Source organism: Rattus norvegicus, chromosome 7, assembly GCF_021556685.1.
Source record: "Rattus norvegicus strain SHRSP/BbbUtx chromosome 7, alternate assembly SHRSP_T2T, whole genome shotgun sequence".
In the NCBI taxonomy this organism is placed as follows: domain Eukaryota; kingdom Metazoa; phylum Chordata; class Mammalia; order Rodentia; family Muridae; genus Rattus; species Rattus norvegicus.
In genome coordinates this window covers 41,933,671-41,957,008 of record NC_141540.1, presented here as the reverse complement: position 1 = coordinate 41,957,008, position 23,338 = coordinate 41,933,671, and the positions used below count along the sequence as shown (strand labels likewise).

At 40.2% G+C, this 23,338-nt stretch overlaps 1 long non-coding RNA gene across 1 annotated transcript in view; it reads left to right on the top strand.

The window, feature by feature from the left end:
• Nucleotides 1-21,734, top strand: part of LOC120093566 (uncharacterized) — a 43,602-nt gene extending 21,868 nt beyond the window's left edge. The window contains exons 3-4 of the long non-coding RNA XR_015625305.1: nt 19,107-19,373; nt 21,034-21,734. This is a non-coding gene — a long non-coding RNA (uncharacterized LOC120093566). The remainder of the gene's footprint in view (nt 1-19,106; nt 19,374-21,033) is intronic.
• Nucleotides 21,735-23,338: the final 1,604 nt, after the last annotated feature.

Sequence of the window (23,338 nt, the reverse complement as noted above, 5' to 3'; positions counted from 1 at the left end):
AATAGAACCATGAAAAGAAAATTGTTAAACTCTAGTCCTTCTTGACTCCCAGCTCTTCTAATTTTTAGGTACCCTCTTCAACAAGTCTCTGAATCTTGGGATGGGCACATTGACATAGATGTCCTCTTTATATATGTTGCTTAAACACTTTAATAATTCTCTTTATCTTCTGAGACTATAATATAATTACACAATTTCTCTTTTCTTTTCATCCTTCCAACACCCCATGTATATTTTTTTGACTTCATTCCAATTGATGGCCTCTTCGTTCATTAATTCAGACTGAGCTCGAGGAACCCTAGTAGGGAGGCTGACAGAAGGACTTGGAGGAGCAGAGGGGGACTTCAACCCCATAAGAACAACGTTTGCTGACTGAACTACCCAGTGCTCCCAGGGGCTAAACCATTACCAAGAAGTGTACAGTAAAGATCTATGGCACCATATACATATGTAGCAGAGGATGGCATTGTCTGGCATCAATAGATGGGGAGGCCCTTGGTCCTGTGGAGGTTTGATGCCCTAGAGTTGTGAGATGCAGGAGCAGTGGGGCAGGAGAGGGTGGGTGGGTAGAGGAGCACCCTCATAGAGGAAAAGGGGAGGGAACAGAGGGCAGATGTGGGATGAGGGGTTGTGGCGGGGTAACTGGGAAGTGGGATATCACTTGAAGTGTAAACAAATGTAATGATTAATTTTTAAAAAATTATTTTTATATATTATATATTCATATATACATACATATCCCTAAATACATAGGTAGAAACTGCTCAATCTGTATAAATTTACTTACTTTTTTAGCTCTGTCCATTTGTTCTTGGATAACCCACCAGTATGCTTTTTCCTGGGGAAGACTATTTCTCCCACTCAAAGCATGCATGCCTAATATGCATCCCTGTAGTTCTTTGTGAAGGCTTAAGGTCTATGGGCTTTCCCAAGTCTGCTTTATCACATTTATTAAACCATAATGGTCCCAAATCTCTGTCCTCAGATCATCACACAAGTGTAGTCTTCTCTCATCCTTAAGGAATCTACTCTTTAAAACAAATGGAAAATTTTAGCAAAAACTACACCCTATTGTAATGCAGAGTTGTGGAGTCCAGTCCCAAAGGATACATTTACAAAACAATTCCTGAAGAGGGAGGGGAAAGACTGTTTGTGCCAAAAGTCTGGGAGTTTGCTGTGAGACTGTGTCTTCTAGTGATAGCAGAAGCCACACCCATGTAGTCTCACTCTGACTGCCCAAGCATGAGCTGAAGGAGGGTGACAAAGTAGTCATCTAATTTCTTGATCAATTAAAGATTTAACAATGAGCTGATAGTCAAATAGCTTATTTGACTGAAAAATGCTTTTGCTACTTAAAACTGTGTATTTTAACTGGGCCCTTTCACTTAAAAAATAATACTAATCTGGTCAATTGAATGAGGTTTAGAGTTCCCATTTTACAGAATTTACTCCTATCCAAAGAAACTTCAGATAATGCCATATATACTTGATATTTATACTTCCTTGAGCAACATATAGAGAGCAACTGAGAGGCAGCTCAGATGACTGTGGAAGTTAATGTTTCTTACATTTATTATAATAATTAACATTTTTACCTTACAGAGCCTCATATATCTGTGATTATCTTCCTATACAAAATTAAAGCAACTATATTATCTCAAATATGAGATTAATGTTACATTCATGCTTAGGTCTTCAGACTCTTGTTTTAATTCATTCTTTCATGTTTTTGGAAAACACCAGTATATTGAACAATTTGGGATTTTCAAATGTGTTGGCCACAGTGTTTTATGTCCCTTAGTTTATGCTCATAGTTAGTTTTCCATTAATGCATACAATATACTTATATTTCATAAAATAGATGATATTGTGCAGAGATAGTGATAAAGTTGAGATTTGAGATACTATAAATGTCAAACCTAGTGCCCAGTGGTTCTGCTACATCTTGCCTCCATGACAGCCCTGATTATCAATCAGACCTTAAATACAGAAGGGAAAATGAAAACTGATAGTATTGCTCTGGTTTTGACAAAATTTCTGTAGAAAAACATAACAACTGCTGGACTGAGAAAAGTTATCTAATTCTGAACTGTCAAAATTGCTAGTTCAATGATTCCAAATTTCTTAGCACTTGATTGCCCTCTTATAGTAGCTGCATTCTTCCTAAATAATTATTGACTAAACCTGGTTTATATCCTGAAGAAATTTATTTTCATGTTTGTGTGAAAAATGTAGTTATGAATCATGTAGGCACATAATTTATGTATTCAGACTGATCCATTAATGTGTGTTTTTACTTGCATTAAATTATTCCATGAAATTAATTGCAAATTTTACCAAACTACTTTTTCTTTGGTTGACATACAAACACAGAATTTATTGATTTATAGCATGGGCAAATATTAAAATTCAGAAGCTATATTTTATTCCAAAGAAGAAGCATATTGGCTTGAGAAAAGCGATTTATTTGCCTAATGAAAATGTTTAATAAAATATGAAAATGCAATATACATAAAACAGCTTCAACAATCAATTAAATATTATTTTAAAAATTTATTTCTTCCAGGCCTAATCATTCTCACAGTAATTTATACAAAACAGAATCCGATGATGGCTCTTAACACAGAATCTCTGCGATATGTCAGTACAAACATGGAGTCTGGGCAAGATGACTTCCAGAGAAAAGAATGTGAAGCAAAAAATGCTTGTATTTATGATTGCATTAATTTATATTCAGTAAATGAGCAATGGTGTCTTGTTAACCATTCTTATTATGAATCACATGTTCATCACTTCATTTCTGAGAGAAAATGGATATCTTTTTTCCCTATATATTTGGTCTATAAATTATGTTCAAAGTGAGGAAAACAAGTATCCTAATTAAGCTATTGGGGGCTTTCACTATTAGATAAGTAGCACAATGTGCTGGAACACTTTTGTTCATTACTCAACTTCCCAACATCATAAAGAATATGAAGGGCCAGGCGGTTGTGGTGCATGTGATCGATGCCAGCACTTGGGAAGCAAAGACAGGTGGATCTCTATGAGTTCAAGGCCAGCATGATCTATAGAGTGAGTTACAGGACAGCCAACACTGTCCAGAGAAACCCAGGAATCCTATCTTAAAAATATCGAAACAAACAGGGATATGAATATTTTTAAAACTGCATATTCCATTTACAATGAAATAGAATGCATTGAAACCATCCAAATCTCATTATGCTACAACTCTCTTTGAGTATAGGATGCTTTTGTTTTGTTTTATGTTTGTTCGCTTGGTGTTATCACTACTTTATCCCGGTCTCAAAATCAACACAGTTGTTACATGGTATTCCCATGTACACTGAGTTAGTGAATCATTGAACATGAAACATGGAATAAGAGCAAGAAGGGGAACTGGAGAGCTGGCTCAGCAGTTTAGAGCAATGGCAACTCTTCCAGAGGTCCTGAGTTCAATTCTCAGCAACAACATGGTGCCTCACAAACATCTGTAATGGGATCCAATGCCCTCTTCTAATGTATCTGAAGACAGGGACAGTGTATTAAAATATATACAAATAAATGAATTTCTTTAAAAGAGCAAGAAGGGGACAGTTGGTACCGTCTTCTTACTTGAAACTGGCTGAAGGCAATGTCTGTATGCTCCCATAGTGCCCTAGTTATAGAGATGGCAGCCACCTGAATAATAAGAAAGTGACTCTTGTTTACGTCCTTCAAGTTGGCACCATTTTAGAATATCACATTTTAAAATAAGATTCTTCTATAAAATATACCAATTTGAAATGTTTTCCTAAATGTTTTGAACAAGACTACAAAGTCTAAATATACCCCTACTGTCTACATACACAACTTACCTTCATGAAATGCATATGCTTTACCTTTCACTAATATGTTATGTGATAGTAGGGGTGAGATAAAGAATATCCTTTCTCGAAATGTGTGCTCTTTGCTTTTAATTAGAATTTTTTGTGGTGTTACGGGTTATATATGAAGCATCCTCTGAATGACTCATAGTTGAAAGTTTGGTTCAGGTCTGGTGGAGTTACAGGGAGGACGGTGAGGGATGAGGGCACTGATTTCATTATTGGATCAATCTGTTGATGGACAAACAGGAGGTAGAATGGGAAAAGAGAAAATAAATCATTGGGGGTGGGCCTTGGGAAGGTGTGTGCTGTCTCAAGCTCTTCTCTGCTTACTGGTCCTCCTGAGGCCATGAGGTGTTTCAAGTTTTATAGAAAGGAAGTGAGCCAGCCATGGACTGAAACAACTGAAACCATAAGCCGAAGTGAGTTCTTTCTCCTTTTAAATTGTCTGACAAATTTGTCTGTGTGTTGGGAGGTGGGTATGTGAGAAAACACTTGGTCCATAGGACACATTGCTGGCTAGGTTAGCTCTCTCTTTTATTCACGAGTGACCACAACTGAGTCAGCTCCTAAACTTCCCACAGGCCCACAAAAACTTGGTACAAAGTAGACACTCAAAAGTGTCTTTGCTTTTAATATTCAAGAATTATAAAGTAATCTTTTGATGACTACTGTGCAGAGTGCCGCTGTTACAAGCAAGATTATGGTCAACTCAGAGGGGTGAACAAGGAAGAGGTGGTTACAGCAAAAGAGGGAACAAAATTATTGAAGTACTTTTTCAGAAACAAGCATTTTGTTTTGACCATGAACTACAACAACTATGAGAACTGCATATCGCCCCAAAGTTGTAGTAGTGAGTGGCACTTATGTTTTGTTAGTAAACAACCATTCTATAATTAGACTCAATACCCGACTGACAGGGATATATCACCTCTGGTCTTGAAAAGTCATCCCAGGGTTAGTGAGGTCATAGAACTTATAGGAGAGCCTGCTAACACCACCTTCCTATCAGTGTAATCTCTAAATGCATTCTAAATGCTTGTCATTATATAAATAGGTAAGTGCAGATCTCATCCATCATCAAAGAAAATAGTTTTTTTCACTAGAAGGAATCTATTACGGAAAGCCATAATGAGCCAAAATTTAGGGAACAACTGACTTCAGAGTGCCTAGCCCCACTTAGAAATGTCTTAAATACAACTCTTAAGGTCAAGGGATATTGCCTGAAGAGCGAGCACAAACACTGTAAGAGCCAGAGGACCAAGAATACTGTACCAAGTGATACTGTGCCTCCTAGCCCTGACAGGAAAGCTGCAAATCATGGATTCTCAACATGGCTGCCTAAGCAATTCCAACACCAGTGGATATCATACTGCAGATACGTGAAGTCTCATGGGGGCTTGCCCACGATTATAAACTACAAATAACTAATGGCAGAGAGAGAGAGAGAGAGAGAGAGAGAGAGAGAGAGAGAGAGAGAGAAGAATTAGCCTTCCTTTAGGATTGTTTATTCAAATACAATGTAGTCTTCTCTAGAAACATATATGCAAGCAACATTAAAAAGAGTCAGCAGGTTGTAATTGTAAGTTGTGTGTGTGTGTGTGTGTGTGTGTGTGTGTGTGTGTGTGTGTGTGTGTGTGCAGTAATAAAGAAGAAGAGACTGACATTGGAAGGGATCAAGAGAGGTAGACATAGTGGGGTAGAAAAAAGGAAGGGGAAGTGATATAAATATATTTTAACTAAGTACACATTTTAAATCTGTAATGCTTCCAGATGGAGCTAGAAGAATGCATTTTTCAATGTTTCTAAAATGTCTTGTAGGCAGTGGAGTTAGTGACTGGTTGAAAGGAAAAGGACATATGTGTATGAACAAATTGCATTGACATAGAAAAACATAATAAGAAATTGAGGACCCAGCTATACCACTCCTGGGCATATACCCAGAAGATGCTCCAACATATAACAAGGACACATGCTCCACTATGTTCATAGCAGCCTTATTTATAATACCCAAAAGCTGGAAAGAACCTAGATGTCCTTCAACAGAGGAATGGATACAGAAAATGTGTTACATCTACACAATGGAATATTACTCAGCTATCAAAAACAATGACTACATGAAATTCATAGGCAAATGTATGGAACTAGAAAATATCGTCCTGAGTGAAGTAACCCAATCACATAAAAACACACATGGTATGCACTCACTGATAAGTGGATATTAGCCAAAAAGCTCGGAATATTCAAGATACAATCTACAGACCACATGAAGCACAAGAAAAAGGACAACCAAAGTGCAGATGTTTCAGTCCTTCTTAGAAGGGGGAACAAAAATATTCATAGAAGATATGGAGACAAAGTTTGAAGCAGAGACTGAAGGAATGGCCATTCAGAGCCTGCCCCACCTGGGAATACAGCCCATATACATACAGCCACCTAACCCAGACAATATGGCTGATGCCAAGAAGTATGTGCTGATAGGAGCTTGATATAGCTGTCTCCTGAGAGTCTCAGCCAGAGCCTGACAAATACAGAGGCAGATGCTAGCAGCACACCCTTGAAATGAGAACGGGTTCCTCACTGGAGGAGTTAGAAAAGGATTGAAGGAGCTGAAGGGGTTTGCAACCTCATAAAGACAACAATACAGGTACTAAACCACCATCCAAAGAGTACACATGGACAGATCCATGGCTCCAGCTGCATATGTAGCAGAGGATGGCCTTGTTGGGCACCAATGGGAGGAGAAGCCCTTGGTCCTGCCAAGTCTGGACCTCCCCCAATGTAGGTGAATGTCATGGCAGGGAGGCAGGAAAGGGTGGGTGATGGGGGGGACACCCTCATAGAAGAAGGAGAGGGGGACAGGATAGGGGGTTTATGGACAGGAAACTGGGAAAGGTGATATCATTTGAAATGTAAATGAAAAATATCCATTAAAATAAAAAGAAAAAAGTTTTATCATCACTATAAGAAATCAAAATATACACAGAATATATGTTCTTCTGGGACTACACTGCAGTTCGTTCACATGCAGGAAACATGAGAGCTCTCTAAAGAAACCAGACTATGCACAAGTCTATGCACAAAAGGAATTTTGCCAGTGGGTTTCCAGCCATGGTTCCACAGAATAGTAGTTTAACAATGTCAGTAAATTTAATGTTGATTGTGTATCCGTGTATCCGTCTTGAAAAATCTCTACTTCAGTGAAATTTCAATAAAATATGTGAACAGAAAAGGTGAGAGAGAGAGAGAGAGAGAGAGAGAGAGAGAGAGAGAGAGAGGAGAAGAGAGAAGAGAGAAGAGAGAAGAGAAGGGAGATTTAATATGTGAAATCCATGACAGAATACTTGAAAATATCTATCTCTGACCTAAATGAGGTTTTCCCAAGCTGGGAAGCTATGCTCACATTTCAGAAATCGTTTCCTAAATATCACCTTTATATTTACAGAAGGTATTTCTGTTGTTGTTTTCTGTTTTCCTGGGTAACTACTCAAAATTCTGAAGCAAGTTGGTAAATGTATATATAAAATATTGATAACTGACATAGGCACTTTTTCTGAGGAATTCTCATTTCATTAATGACTGTCTTTCACAGATCATTCTGTAAGGCACTTTCGCTAGAATTACGGTAAGAAAAGAAATGTGGCTCCAGTGCAGATCTCACATCCCCATGCCCTCACCCGCAGTCTCTGCAGTAGTTTTATGAGGATGAAACCCTGTGGAATGCTTTCCAAATTCTAGCCTCTAAGCACTAAAGAAAGACAAGAACTATAAGAATAAACAAGTCGAAAAATACAATGTGTTCTGAGGAGCATGGGTCAAACAGCACATCTTTCACCAAAGTGGTTATTACAGAACAAGTGAAAAACATTGCAACGAAAAATTATGGGCACATATTATCATGAAAAGTGCAAAGGGTGCAAACATGATTTACAGGATTCCAGTGCTGACCTACTTAATATCCAGAGCACTTATGGCCTCTGGTTATGACTATTTCCTTTCTTACATTAGATCACAAATAAAACATCAGAGTTTGGCTAACCGGCTTAGATACGAAACAGATCCACTCAAAAGTGCAGCCTGTATTCCCAAGGCCTTAATTAACCAAAAGTACTAATAGCCATTTTTACTACTTCCTGAAATAGAATAAGTCAACCTTCATGACAGTTTTTTTTTTCCTCACAAAATGTTTTGGGTTAGCCTTAGATTAAAAGGTATGGTTAAATGCACATGATACATTGTTTCGGAGTTCTTTAGCTTTGGTATACTCTATATTTTTGCAACCGGTTTTTACTGAGGTAGCCACAGAATGACAGAGTGGTTTTAAACTGCTGAGAAAGCACAATGTTTTCATGAAACTGGGCCATAGAAAAGCTCTGTCTTTGCCATCGTATCCCATTTTCCCCCACAGTAGCAGTTCCCTGAGGAAAGGAAGCATTTTCAGCAGTCCACTCTCAGGGTCTTTGGGTATGAGGTTTTCGAAGGATTCTTGTGGCAAAGAGCCCATCCTATCTGACAGTCAGGTACACAAGGATTTCCCCCAGCCATGCTTTATAACACAGCCTTTGATTCAACCTTTATGGTCTGGTGTTGGCACTGAGGGGGATTCTTTGTAGTCTAGATTAGTTTCATATCGTTGCTGAAATTGTATCATTTCCTCAAAATTCGGTAAATTGACCTAAGATCTAGCACCTTGAAACAACACAAATTTATCCTACAGTCAGTCCTACCATTAAGATTCTGAACAGATCCAGCTACACTAAGAGGAAGAGAGAGGCAGGGTTGCGTTTGTTCATGGAGACTCTGGAGTAGAATCTGTCTTCTCTCTACTCCAGTATGTCCATCCTGCCCATTGCTTGTAACTGATAGCTGACTTTCATCTCCAAATCAAAGAGGGCTGGCCTAGTCTTTCATCAACACATCACTGTGCCATTACCTCTGTTCCTCCTCACTTGATGACCCATGTGATTACATCAGGCACATCTGGACATCCTTGGAGAAACTCCCAATTTTGAGGTCAGCTAATTGCTACATTAATTCCCATTCCTTGGGGAATGTATTCTCAAGCCATGGGTCTCTTTGAGGACTCTTCTGCCTGCCATAGAGTCTGACCCAAATTCAGACTTCTTTGATATGTAGACATACATTATCATCAACTCTAACTTCATAAGTAGAAAAAACAGAGCATTATGCCTTGTTGCTGTAATGGCTACAATATATTTAACACTATAATCTTGGTGTTGTATTCAGTCAAATGGAATTGAGTTCTCTCAATTTAGTAGAAATGGAACATTTTTTTCTGTTCAATTTTCTTGCCTGTTTCATGTAGTTGTGAGCGATAGTGACCACAACAAAGGTTGACATCCACAGACCTTGAATTTCCTTTACCGTGCTATACAAATGTATAAAGTGGGAATGGATGAATATAAAAATCCAGGATACCTTAACCCATACCAAGCCAAATCCATCCTCCAGTATAATTTTCATTGGCAATAAAGTTGATATTTTATACCACAGTGAATCATCTACATCCAAAATAAGTTCACTTATTACAGCCCAACAGATAATAAAAACCCTTTGTCTACAGCAATATTGGATCCATTTAATACCCAGCAGGAACTCACATGAACTTGTCGCCAAGGCTGTGCTCTCATCTGTTCATCCATTTTGCCGATGTGCTACCATGTTTCTAAAGTTTAAATAACTTTGTAAGTCTGGGATAATCCCTTTGCATTGCTGTGATGAAATATATGACATAAGATCATCAATGTAGAAACGCTATTGTGGCTCATAGAGTCAGGTCTTTTGGTCCACAATCTCCTGGCTCACTCGCTCTCTCTCTACCTTCCTCCCTCCCTCCCTCCCCCTCCCTCCCTCTCTGTCTCTCTGTCTCTCTGTCTCTCTGTCTCTCTGTCTCTCTGTCTCTCTGTCTCTCTGTCTCTCTGTCTCTCTCTCTGTCTCTCTCTCTGTCTCTCTCTCTCTTTCTCTCTCTCTCTCTCTCTCTCTCTGTCTCTCTCTCTCTCTCTCTCAGCATGTGCTGCGCTGAGATAGTGCTCCATGGTTGAGAGTGCACTGTAGTCGAGCAGGCTAAGAAGCAGGGGTAGTGGACAAGGTAAGTCTGTAAGAAACAAGCTGGCAGTAACTAACTTCTAATCACTTGCAACCCTCTACTCTCGTTCACTGGGCAATGCGTCTACTGCCGAGGACATGGTGTTCATTCTCCACTTGCCTCTGGAAAATCCCAGTCACTGGAAACTAAGCCTTGGTTACATGAGAACGGGCGGAGCATTTTTAGAGGCAATCTATAATACAGCCAGAGTCCTGTATATGATTGATGCTCGTGAACTATGTATTGAGTTTTAATTTACCACTAATAAAGATATGATAAATAGGTGATTTGAAGTAGCATGTGGTGATGTACTGCTATAGGCCCAGCAAGTGGGGGTTAATGTAGAGGAATTGCATGCCATAAGCCAGCCAGGGATACACAGGGAGAACCTGACTTAGGAAACAGTAATTGAATATTTTAAGTCATCATGTGAAGTGATTTGATAAATTAGCTCTCAAACTGTAGGAAAAGAATGATATTTAGCCTGATAGGTGAAGGGCTTGTGTACTCACTTGTCGATCCCTTCAGATACCCAGCTCTGTCTACTTCATGGAGGGAAAGCGAGGTCTGATGGGAGAGGCCGAATCGGGCTTTGAGCTTATACTCTGTATTCCAATAGCAATACAGAGGGGCCGGTTTCAGTTCTCTCCCCGTGCCTCTCAAAGCTAGCATGCCCTTTTTCTTTTATATGCTTTGAACAACGTAAACAAAGGAGACGAAGTTGTTTGGATCATATAAAAATAAATAGGGCCGATTCAACTTTATAACCCCAGTATTCACTTCATTAGCTCTAACACGAAATATCATTTCATTTCAGCTTAATGCTAGTACACAGTGTTTAACTGTTCCATCTCCTGTAGTAGGAGCTAGTAAAAGTTTAGTTAATAAAGCAACGGTGGATAAGGTACCCCCAAGCCTTAGTGTTTCTTAGAGAAGCTGAAGACAAACAGCACCTTTCTCTCTCACTGACAGTTATAAGTCTTACAGATCACAGGTACTTCTTGGGACATCAGATATGAGATGTGATCAACTATCCCAGGAGATAAGTTTGCATAGCGGTTTTGTATTTCCCATGAGAATCACTGACAGCTGGCTCCATCATTCACTTTCTTGATCTTGGGCAGATTTAATCAGTCATCATGCTACCATACCACATGGCTATGTCTAAACCAGAATCTCCACAGGTAATAATCTCCACTGTCAGTTTAAGAAATATTGATACTTGCCATGTCATCTAATATAGCAACAGACATGGGTGATATAGAAAATTTCACCCTTTTAAAAGTCAAATTGTGATTTGATATTTTTCCAACTATTCATTCTTCTTAGATTATTTGATATTTGGCCAGGAGTGTTGTAAGACTTTAAGTATGTCCATGTAATAATGGAGAGCTTTAAATGTTAGAGTCCTAGGTGTTGAATTTGAAGCTTCAGTAATTTATTTGACATACACTAGCAAGGGAAATGTTTCAATTTCTGAAAATCTCATATTTATCCTCTCAACGTATGTAACAAGCTTCGACACTGTCATGAACATTTGCGAGAAATTATTTCTAATTTCTTTTTTATTTATTTTTTTAAAGATTTATTTATTTTATTTTATTTTTATTAACTTGAGTATTTCTTATATACATTTCGAGTGTTATTCCCTTTCCCGGTTTCCAGGCCAACATCCCCCTAATCCCTCCCCCTCCCCTTCCTTATGGGTGTTCCCCTACCCATCCTCCCCCCATTGCCGCCCTCCCCCCAACAATCACATTCAGTCTTAGTAGGACCCAGGGCTTCCCCTTCCGCTGGTGCTCTTACTAGGATATTCATTGCTACCTATGAGGTCAGAGTCCAGGGTCAGTCCATGTATAGTCTTTAGGTAGTGGCTTAGTCCCTGGAAGCTCTGGTTGCTTGGCATTGTTGTACATATGGGGTCTTGAGCCCCTTCAAGCTCTTCCAGTTCTTTCTCTGATTCCTTCAACGGGGGCCCTATTCTCAGTTCAGTGGTTTGCTGCTGGCATTCGCCTCTGTGTTTGCTGTATTCTGGCTGTGTCTCTCAGGAGCGATCTACATCCAGCTCCTGTCGGCCTGCACTTCTTTGCTTCAACCATCTTCTCTAATTGGATGGCTGTATATGTATGGGCCACATGTGGGGCAGGCTCTGAATGGGTGTTCCTTCTGTGTCTGTTTTAATCTTTGCCTCTCTATTCCCTGACAAGGGTATTCTTGTACCCCTTTTAAAGAAGGAGTGAAGCATTCACATTTTGATCATCCGTCTTGAGTTTCATGTGTTCTATGCACCTAGGGTAATTCAAGCATTTGGGCTAGTAGCCACTTACCAGTGAGTGCATACCATGTGTGTTTTTCTGTGATTGGGTTACCTCACTCAGGATGATATTTTCCAGTTCCAACCATTTGTCTATGAATTTCATAAAGTCATTGTTTCTGATAGCTGAGTAATATTCCATTGTGTAGATGTACCACATTTTTCTGTATCCATTCCTCTGTTGAAGGGCATCTGGGTTCTTTCCAGCTTCTGGCTATTATAAATAAGGCTGCGATGAACATAGTGGAGCACATGTCTTTTTTATATGTTGGGGCATCTTTTGGGTATATGCCCAAGAGAGGTATAGCTGGATCCTCAGGCAGTTCAATGTCCGATATTCTGAGGAACCTCCAGACTGATTTCCAGGATGGTTGTACCAGTCTGCAATCCCACCAACAATGGAGGAGTGTTCCTCTTTCTCCGCATCATTGCCAGCATCTGTTGTCACCTGAGTTTTTGATCTTAGCCATTCTCACTGGTGTGAGGTGAAATCTCAGGGTTGTTTTGATTTGCATTTCCCTTATGACTAAAGATGTTGAACATTTCTTTAGGTGTTTCTCAGCCATTCAGCATTCCTCAGCTGTGAATTCTTTGTTTAGCTCTGAGCCCCATTTTTTAATAGGGTTATTTGTCTCCCTGTGGTCTAACTTCTTGAGTTCTTTGTATATTTTGGATATAAGGCCTCTCTCTGTTGTAGGATTGGTAAAGATCTTTTCCCAATCTGTTGGTTGCCGTTTTGTCCTAACCACAGTGTCCTTTGCCTTACAGAAGCTTTGCAGTTTTATGAGATCCCATTTGTCGATTCTTGATCTTAGAGCATAAGCCATTGGTGTTTTGTTCAGGAATTTTTTTCCAGTGCCCATGTGTTCGAGATGCTGCCCTAGGTTTCCTTCTATTAGTTTGAGTGTATGTGGTTTGATGTGGAGGTCCTTGATCCACTTGGACTTAAGCTTTGTACAGGGTGATGAGCATGGATCGATCTGCATTCTTCTACATGTAGACCTCCAGTTGAACCAGCACCATTTGCAGAAAATGCTGTCTTTTTTCCATTGGATGATTTTGGCTCCTTTGTCAAAAATCAAGTGCCCATAGGTGTGTGGGTTCATTTCTGGGTCTTCAATTCTGTTCCATTGTTCTATCTGTCTGTCTCTATACCAATACCATGCAGTTTTTATCACTATTGCTCTGTAATACTGCTTCAGTTCAGGGATACTGATTCCCCCTGAAGTCCTTTTATTGTTGAGGTTAGTTTTAGCTATCCTGGGTTTTTTGTTATTCCAGATGAATTTGCAGATTGTTCTGTCTAACTCTTTGAAGAATTGGATTGGTATTTTGATGGGGATTGCATTGAATCTGTAGATCGCTTTTGGTAAAATGGCCATTTTTCCTATATTAATCCTGCCAATCCATTAGCATGGGAGATCTTTCCATCTTCTGAAGTCTTCTTCAATTTCTTTCTTCAGAGTCTTGAAGTTCTTATTGTACAAATCTTTTACTTGCTTGGTTAAAGTCACACCGAGGTACTTTATATTATTTGGGTCTATTATGAAGGGTGTCGTTTCCCTAATTTCTTTCTCAGCTTGTTTCTCTTTTGTGTAGAGGAAGGCTACTGATTTATTTGAGTTAATTTTATACCCAGCCACTTTGCTGAAGTTGTTTATCAGCTTTAGTAGTTCTCTGGTGGAACTTTTGGGATCACTTAAATATACTTTCATATCATCTGCAAATAGTGATATTTTGACTTCTTCTTTTCTGATCTGTATCCCCTTGATCTCCTTTTGTTGTCTGATTGCTCTGGCTAGAACGTCAAGAACTATATTGAATAAGAAGGGAGAGAGTGGGCAGCCTTGTCTAGTCCCTGATTTTAGTGGGATTGCTTCAAGTTTCTCTCCATTTAGTTTAATGTTAGCAACTGGTTTGCTGTATATGGCTTTTACTATGTTTAGGTATGGGCCTTGAATTCCTATTCTTTCCAGGACTTTTATCATGAAGGGGTGTTGAATTTTATCAAATGCTTTCTCAGCATCTAATGAAATGATCATGTGGTTCTGTTCTTTCAGTTTGTTTATATAATGGATCACGTTGATGGTTTTCCGTATATTAAACCATCCCTGCATGCCTGGGATGAAGCCTACTTGATCATGGTAGATGATTGTTTTGATGTGCTCTTGGATTCGGTTTGCCAGAATTTTATTGAGTATTTTTGCGTCGATATTCATAAGGGAAATTGGTCTGAAGTTCTCTTTCTTTGTTGGATCTTTGTGTGGTTTAGGAATAAGAGTAATTGTGGCTTCATAGAAGGAATTCGGTAGTGATCCATCTGTTTCAATTTTGTGGAATAGTTTGGATAATATTGGTATGAGGTCTTCTATGAAGGTCTGATAGAATTCTGCACTAAACCCGTCTGGACCTGGGCCCTTTTTGGTTGGGAGACCTTTAATGACTGCTTCTATTTCCTTAGGAGTTATGGGGTTGTGTAACTGGTTTATCTGTTCCTGATTTAACTTCGGTACCTGATATCTGTCTAGGAAATTGTCCATTTCCTGCAGATTTTCAAGTTTTGTTGAATATAGGCTTTTATAGTAAGATCTGATGATTTTTTGAATTTCCTCTGAATCTGTAGTTATGTCTCCCTTTTCATTTCTGATTTTGTTAATTTGGACACACTCTCTGTGTCCTCTCGTTAGTCTGGCTAAGGGTTTATCTATCTTGTTGATTTTCTCAAAGAACCAACTTTTGGTTCTGTTGATTCTTTCTATGGTCCTTTTTGTTTCTACTTGGTTGATTTCAGCTCTGAGTTTGCTTATTTCCTGCCTTCTACTCCTCCTGGGTGTATTTGCTTCTTTTTGTTCTAGAGCTTTTAGGTGTGCTGTCAAGCTGCTGACATATGCTCTTTCCTGTTTCTTTCTGCAGGCACTCAGCGCTATGAGTTTTCCGCTTAGCACAGCTTTCATTGTGTCCCATAAGTTTGGGTATGTTGTACCTTCAATTTCATTAAATTCTAAAAAGTCTTCAATTTCTTTCTTCATTTCTTCCTTGACCAGGTTATCATTGATTAGAGCATTGTTCAACTTCCACATATATGTGGCTATTCTTCCCTTATTGTTATTGAAGACCAGTTTTAGGCCGTGGTGGTCTGATAGCACGCATGGGATTATTTCTATCTTTCTGTACCTGTTGAGGCCTGTTTTTTGACCAATTATATGGTCAATTTTGGAGAAAGTACCATGAGGAGCTGAGAAGAAGGTATATCCTTTTGCTTTAGGATAGAATGTTCTATAAATATCTGTTAAGTCCATTTGGCTCATGACTTCTTTTAGTCTGTCTATGTCTCTGTTTAATTTCTGTTTCCATGATCTGTCCATTAATGAGAGTTGGGTGTTGAAATTTCCTACTATTATTGTGTGAGGTGCAATGTGTGTTTTGAGCTTTAGTAAGGTTTCTTTCACATATGTAGGTGCCCTTGTATTTGGGGCATAGATATTTAGGATTGAGAGTTCATCTTGGTGGATTTTTCCTTTGATGAATATGAAGTGTCCTTCCTTATCTTTTTTGATGAATTTTAGTTGAAAATTGATTTTATTTAATATTAGAATGGCTACTCCAGCTTGCTTCTTCCGACCATTTGCTTGGAAAGTTGTTTTCCAGCCTTTCACTCTGAGGTAGTGTCTGTCTTTGTCTCTGAGGTGTGTTTCCTGTAGGCAGCAGAAGGCAGGGTCCTCGTTGTGTATCCAGTTTGTTAATCTATGTCTTTTTATTGGGGAGTTGAGGCAATTGATGTTGAGAGATATTAAGGAATAGTGATTATTGCTTCCCGTTATATTCATATTTCGATGTGAGGTTATGTTTGTGTGCTTTTCTTCTCTTTGTTTTGTTGCCAAGACGATTAGTTTCTTGCTTCTTCTAGGGTATAGCCTGCCTCCTTATGTTGGGCTTTACCATTTATTATTCTTTGTAGTGCTGGATTTGTAGAAAGATATTGTGTAAATTTGGTTTTGTAATGGAATATCTTGGTTTCTCCATCTATGTTAATTGAGAGTTTTGCAGGATACAGTAACCTGGGCTGGCATTTGTGTTCTCTTAGGTTCTGTATGACATCTGTCCAGGATCTTCTGGCTTTCATAGTCTCTGGCGAAAAGTCTGGTGTGATTCTGATAGGTCTGCCTTTATATGTTACTTGACCTTTTTCCCTTACTGCTTTTAACATTCTTTCTTTATTTTGTGCGTTTGGTGTTTTGACTATTATGTGACGGGAGGAGTTTCTTTTCTGGTCCAATCTATTTGGAGTTGTGTAGGCTTCTTGTATGCTTATGGGCATCTCTTTCTTTAGGTTAGGGAAGTTTTCTTCTATGATTTTGTTGAAGATATTTACTGGTCCTTTGAGCTGGGAGTCTTCGCTCTCTTCTATACCTATTATCCTTAGGTTTGATCTTCTCATTGAGTCCTGGATTTCCTGTATGTTTTGGACCAGTAGCTTTTTCTGCTTTACATTATCTTTCACAGTTGAGTCGTTGATTTCTATGGAATCTTCTGCTCCTGAGATTCTCTCTTCCATCTCTTGTATTCTGTTGGTGAAGCTCGTATCTACAGCTCCTTGTCTCTTCTTTTGGTTTTCTATATCCAGGGTTGTTTCCATGTGTTCTTTCTTGATTGCTTCTATTTCCATTTTTAATTCCTTCAATTGTTTGATTGTGTTTTCCTGGAATTCTTTCAGGGATTTTTGTGATTCCTCTCTGTAGGCTTCTACTTGTTCTCTAAGGGAGTTCTTCACGTCTTTTTTGAAGTCCTCCAGCATCATGATCAAATATGATTTTGAAACTAGATCTTGCTTTTCTGGTGTGTTTGGATATTCCATGTTTGTTTTGGTGGGAGAATTGGGCTCCGATGATGCCATGTAGTCTTGGTTTCTGTTGCTTGGGTTCCTGCGCTTGCCTCTCGCCATCAGATTATCTTTAGTGTTACTTTGTTCTGCTATTTCTGACAGTGGCTAGACTGTCTTATAAGCCTTTGTGTCAGGAGTGCTGTAGACCTGTTTTCCTGTTTTCTTTCAGCCAGTTATGGGGACAGAGTGTTCTGCTCTCGGGCGTGTAGTTTTTCCTATCTACAGGTCTTCAGCTGTTCCTGTGGGCCTGTGTCTGGAGTTCACCAGGCAGGTCACTTGCAGCAGGAAAGTTGGTCTTACCTGTGGTCCCGAGACTCAAGTTTGCTTGTGGGGTGTTGCTTATGAGCTCTCTGCGGCGGCAGCAACCAGGAAGATCTGCGCTGCCCTTTCCGGGAGCTTCCATGCATCAGGGTTCCAGATGGTGTTTCGTGTTTTCCTCTGGAGTCAGAGATGTGTACAGAGTGCAATCTCTTCTGGTTTCCCAGACGTGTCTGCCTCTCTGAAGGTTTAAATCTCCCTCCCACGGAATTTGGGTGCAGAGAACTGTTTATCTGGTAGATCCCTTCAGGTTCTGGTGGTGTCTCAGACACAGCGGTCCTGCTGCTCCTGGGCCCTCCTCTATGGGAACCCAGATGCCGTATACAGTTTCCTCTTGGGCCAGGGATGTGGGCAGGGGTGGGCAGTGTTCGTGGTCTCTTCTGCTCTGCAGTCTCAGGAGTGCCCACCTGACCAGGCGGTGAGGTCTCTCTCCCAAGGTGTTTGGGAGCAGAGATCTGCTGCGGACGGGGATCCGCGGGTTTGGGACTCCTGGTAAACACCGGAAGTGCCCGGTCCTAGAGGAATTTTGCCTCTGTGTGTCCTGAGTTCACCAGGCAGGTCACTTGCAGCAGAAAAGTTGGTCTTACCTGTGGTCCCGAGGCTTAAGTTTGCTTGTGGGGTGCTGCCTACGAGCTCTCCGCGGCGGCAGCAACCAGGAAGATCTCTATTTCTAATTTCTTAATAGAACCCTGGCCATATAATAAACTTCCACAATATAAGAGTTCTTATTTGCTATTCTTACTACTGAGTATAAAGTTTGAGCCATAGTAGACAACACTTTGAACTGAAGACGCTTTGGTGAAGAGCATGTGTAATGATTTGATCAGGCAATAACCAAACCAAAACCAAAATAAAATAGTTAGTAATCCAGGAATCTATGGTAGTGGCGAACAGTGACCATCCCTGCAAGGAAAAGAAAGAAAGCTGTGATCAGAATCCAGGAAAAGCAAAGCCCTTTAGTATCAGATCACTCGATAAATGTGTGTACACGAGCAGAAGAACAAAGACAGTAACACAACTTCAGTTGTTGAACAAAATGGTGTGCATCCAAGTAAGTCAGCACACAAGATGTTCTGAGGATCACAGACAGTAACACAACTGTGGATTTTAGAGAAAAGGAGTCTGGGAACAACATAGTCAACAGTCTACATGTACCAGCTCCATGACTATAGAGTTAACCAAAGATTAGAAATATTGAAAAATGTTTCTGCATTGAACACAACTACTGTTTCCAGAACACCTACAATGTATTAGATGATATAAAATTGAGAGATGACTTTTAAAAATCCAGGAAACTGTAGGTGGATCATATGATAATATTATATGACTCTGTTTAAGGGAGTTGGGCATTCAGATTTTAGTGTTGAGTGTTAAAGCCAATCATCCAGGGATCCTTAAGTATGACTGTGAATTCTTCCCCATTTTTTCTGAGTTGCTCACAAGACATCTGATTCATTTGACCCCATGGAAACCAGAGAGAAAGAAAACACTGTAGACCAAGAGGACACTCAAAAAGCACTCCCCTAAAGTTGCTCTATTGTTTCAAATAATTCAGTTGATGAGGGTAAATGATGTTACAAAATGACATTAGTGTAACTTTGAAACATTTTTTTTCTTCACCAGGGAAAAAAGAATGATACAATCCAGCTCGGTGGAAATCCACTGATGCTTGTTGTTCAAGATTGCAAATGGTTCAGTAAGAAGCAGCTGTGTCCAGGGCTCAGCAGAGTTTCCAGTCACGATATCGTTTGCCCAACTTATTTTCCCAGTTGAGATTTCTCAAGAGATGTCTCATGTCCAAATGCAAGATCCATCAAGTTCAAAGTTTTTCATGGACACTAGAATTTTTTTAATGGAAAGGATTTACATAAGCAAGACATCCCTTACATAGTAAGTACCATTTTCTCTTTTTCCTAAGAGAAATAAAGCAGCCGAGACTATAGAACAGGCTCATGGAGAGCTGCCACATTCTGAGTTCCTTTCTGTTTCTCTTTTACAATTTTCTTTTATTTTTGAGGTTATAACACATTATTTTCCCCTTTCCTTCTTTTCCTATAACTCCTACCATATAACCATTGTTGCTTTCTTTCACGGCCATGCCCTTTTCATCCATTCATTATTACAGGCATATACATTCCTACATACAACCTGCTCAGTCTGTATGTATAAGGTTGCTTTTATGTGCATTTTTAGAGTTTATTATCTGGTGTTGGATAGCCAATTAGTGTTCTTTTCCCTTGAGAAGACTATTTGATCTTCCCTCACCATTCCCTTGCCGCCTATGATTCTGTGTGTAGGGCTGAAACCTCATAAGTTTTGCTGATTTCCCTATTATTGTTGTTCTTGATCAGCTCACACTGAGGTAATCATGTTGGTGAGACGTTATGATATAGTTTTGACACTCCTAGTGGACACAGCCTTACAGCAAATCCCTTGAACCTCCCATGCCCATCCCCAACTCCTTTCTGCTTCCCTGGTGTCTTAGGTACAGGTGTTAGTTTTTAAATGTATCTGTTGGGATTGAGCTCCACAACTCTGAAAATAATTGTGGAGAGTTCTCATAAAGTTAACAATGAATCTATTCCTTTAAAGAACATTAACCAAATGCTATTGGTAGATGGTACTTGAAGGAATAAGCTTGTCTGTGCGCAGTCTCCAGGCACATGCAAGTAGGGTTTTTTTTAGATTTATTAATTTATCTTATGTATATGAGCATTCTTCCTTTATGTGTGTCTGTGTTCTGTGTTCTTTCTTGGAACCCCCAGACATCAGAAGAGGGCATCAGATCTCCTGAAACTGGAATTATATATAGTTGTGTTCCTCCATTTGGGTGCGGGGAATCAAACTGGGTCTGCTGCAAGAACAACAAGGACTCTTAATGCTCTTCACTGTTGATTCATCTCTCTAAATTCATTCATATGTGCTTGTGGGCATTAAATTCCAAATTATGATCATTACTGGAACACAATACATTTAGATAAGGAATATTCACATTTTCATAGGTGCTCAGAGAATCTGTGGCTAGGGCTTCTGTAACATTTACTATCTCATACCCTCTTGGACCAACTCTTCATTCTGAAAAGTATTCCATGCTTTGAGTACACCGAGGCCAAGGTCAGATTTTTCCAGTGTTATGTTTGAGGTCTGGGGGACAATCATTAGACTTTCAGGTGTTGTTTCTAAAGTAAATAAAGAGATAGAGAGAAAATACTCAAAATTTCTGAATTTCGGAAGACACTGCAAAGGGGGGAAACGGGGCCCCGTTCAGATGCAGGAGGAGATGGGGGAGAAGTACAGAGGGTCTGGAATTTGAAAGGAGGAGAGTAGCAGTTGGGGAAGGGGAACTGGAGTTGGACACTAGAAACTCCCAGATGCCAGGGACCCAACAGTTTCCCAGGACCCAACAGGGGGCACATTAGCTGAAATATCCAACAAAGGGAAGACAGAACTTGTAGAGACCATGTCCAGTGGATAGTCATGGAACCCAGTTGAGGGATGGGGCCACCCACCCACCTCAAAAATATTAATCCAGAATTCCTCCTTTTGAAAGGAAATGCAGGGACAAAGTGTGGAGCAGAGACTGAAGGAAAGACCATCCAGAGACTGCCCCACCTGGGGATCCATCCCATCTGTAGACACCACACCCAGACACTACTGCTGAAGTCAAGGAGCGCTTGCTGACAGGAGCCTGGTATAGCTGTCCTCTGAAAGGCTCTGCCAGAGCCTGACCAATACAGATGCGGATGCTCACAACCAACCATTGGACTGAGATCTGGGACCCCAAAGGAGATGTTAGGGCAAAGACTGACGGAGCTGAAGGGGTTTGCAGACCCATAGGAAGAACAACAATATCAACCAACCAGAGCCTCCAGAACTCCTAGGGACTAAACCACTACCAAGAAGTACATATGGGGGACTCATGGCTCCAGCTGGATATGTAGCAGAGGATGGCCTTATCGGGCATCATTAGGAGGGCAGGCCGTTGGTCCTTTGGAGGCTCAATGAACCAGCCTAGGGGAATGCTAGGGTTCTGAGGCAGGAGTGGGTGAGTGGGTGGGTAGTGGAGCAACCTAATAGAGGCATGGGGATAGGGAGGGAGTAGTGGGTTTGTGGAGGGGGAACTTGGCAAGGGGATAACAGTTGAAATGTCAATAAATGAAATAACCAAGAAAAAAGAAAGAAGAAATCAGCTGTGTTTGGATTGCATTGCTTCAAAAAAATGGTCCCAAAATAAATGTGTATAGGTTTGAATTTTTGGACATTTTTCATTATGTAGTGTGGTTATAAGTCACAGAAAAATATTATCTGTGTTCTCTCTGTCTCTGTGTTCCTCAGAAAATTGGACCTGAGGACCTGGCTATACCACTCCTGGGCATATACCCAAAAAATACTCCAAGATAAAACAAGAACACATGCTCCACTATGTTCATATCAGACTTATTTATAATAGCCAGAAGATGAAAAGAACCCAGATGCCTTTCAACAGAGGAATGGATACAGAAAATGTGATGCATTTACACAATGGAGTACTACTCAACCATTAAAAACATTGACTTCATGAAATTCGTAGTCAAAAGGATAGAACTACAAAATATCATCCTGAGTGAGGTAACAAAAGAAAACAAGTGGTATGCACTCACTGATAAGTGAATATTTGCCCCAAAGCTCAGAATACCCATCATACAACTTAAAGACCATATGAAGGTCAAGAAGGAAGACCAAAGTGTGGGTGTCTCAGTCCTTCTTAGAAGGGGGAACAAAATAAGGAGGTAGAGGATGGACAAACTTTAGAGGAAGAGTGGAGGGGGAGAGAAAAGAAAACGGGGAAGCAGGAATAGTTATGGAAGGAGAAGGGGGAGATGCACAGAAGGTCAGAAAATTGAACGGAGGTGTGTAGCAATGGGGGATGGGGGAAGCCACCAGAAAGTCCCAGATGCCAGGAAACAAGAGGCTCCCAGGACCCAACCTGGATGACATTAACTCAAATACCCAACAAAGGGGAGAGAGAAGATGTAGAGACCATATTCAGAGGTTAGGCATGGCCCCCGTTGAGGCATGGGGCCACCTACCTTTCTCAAAATTTTAATCCAGAATTGTTCCTATCTAAAGGATATACACTAGCAAAAAGCCGAGCAGAGATTAAAGGAAAAGCCATCCAGATACTGCTCCACTTGGGGATCCATCACATGTGTAGCCACCAAACCCAGATACTTGCTAGTTGTGGTTTTCCCTGGAGTAATCTGTATTTTGATGCTAATTCCACTGCCCCAAGGACAGCTGCCTAGTCATGTACTCAGGAATCAGGTGACTTCACCAGAACCTTCTCCCCATTGAATTTGTAAAATACAGGTGAGGGGCAGGTACAGGATAGAAGGAGGCCTGTCATTGGAAGAGAAGGAAGGATGGGTAGGAGAGAAGTTGGAGGAAGAGGAGGAGACTGGAACGGAAAGGAGGAGAGGAGAGGGAGAGAGAGAAGCTGTGGCAGGACAATATGGCGGGCGACGTTAAGATTTTACACTGTACCTTTACAGGTTGTTACAAATGTTCTTAAGGGATGGATGATACTGGGCTTTGTATGTTTAGGTGGGCAATTATATCTTACCATTTGGGTCAAAGATTATTTTGCTGTGTGTTCTTTTATGTGATGATTTGAGTGTAGCAAAGTGTGAGGCGGCAGGAGACATTGGGCCACCAAGGAGTTGGGATGTGTTTCCGCCAAGATATCTAGCAGATAGATTGGGGCACCGCGGTGCTGGACCTAGCGAGGTAAAAAATACTTTTTTTAAAAATATTTTTATAACAACACTTTCTGATGCCAAAGGTGCTGGCTGACAGAAGTCTGATATGGATGTCTC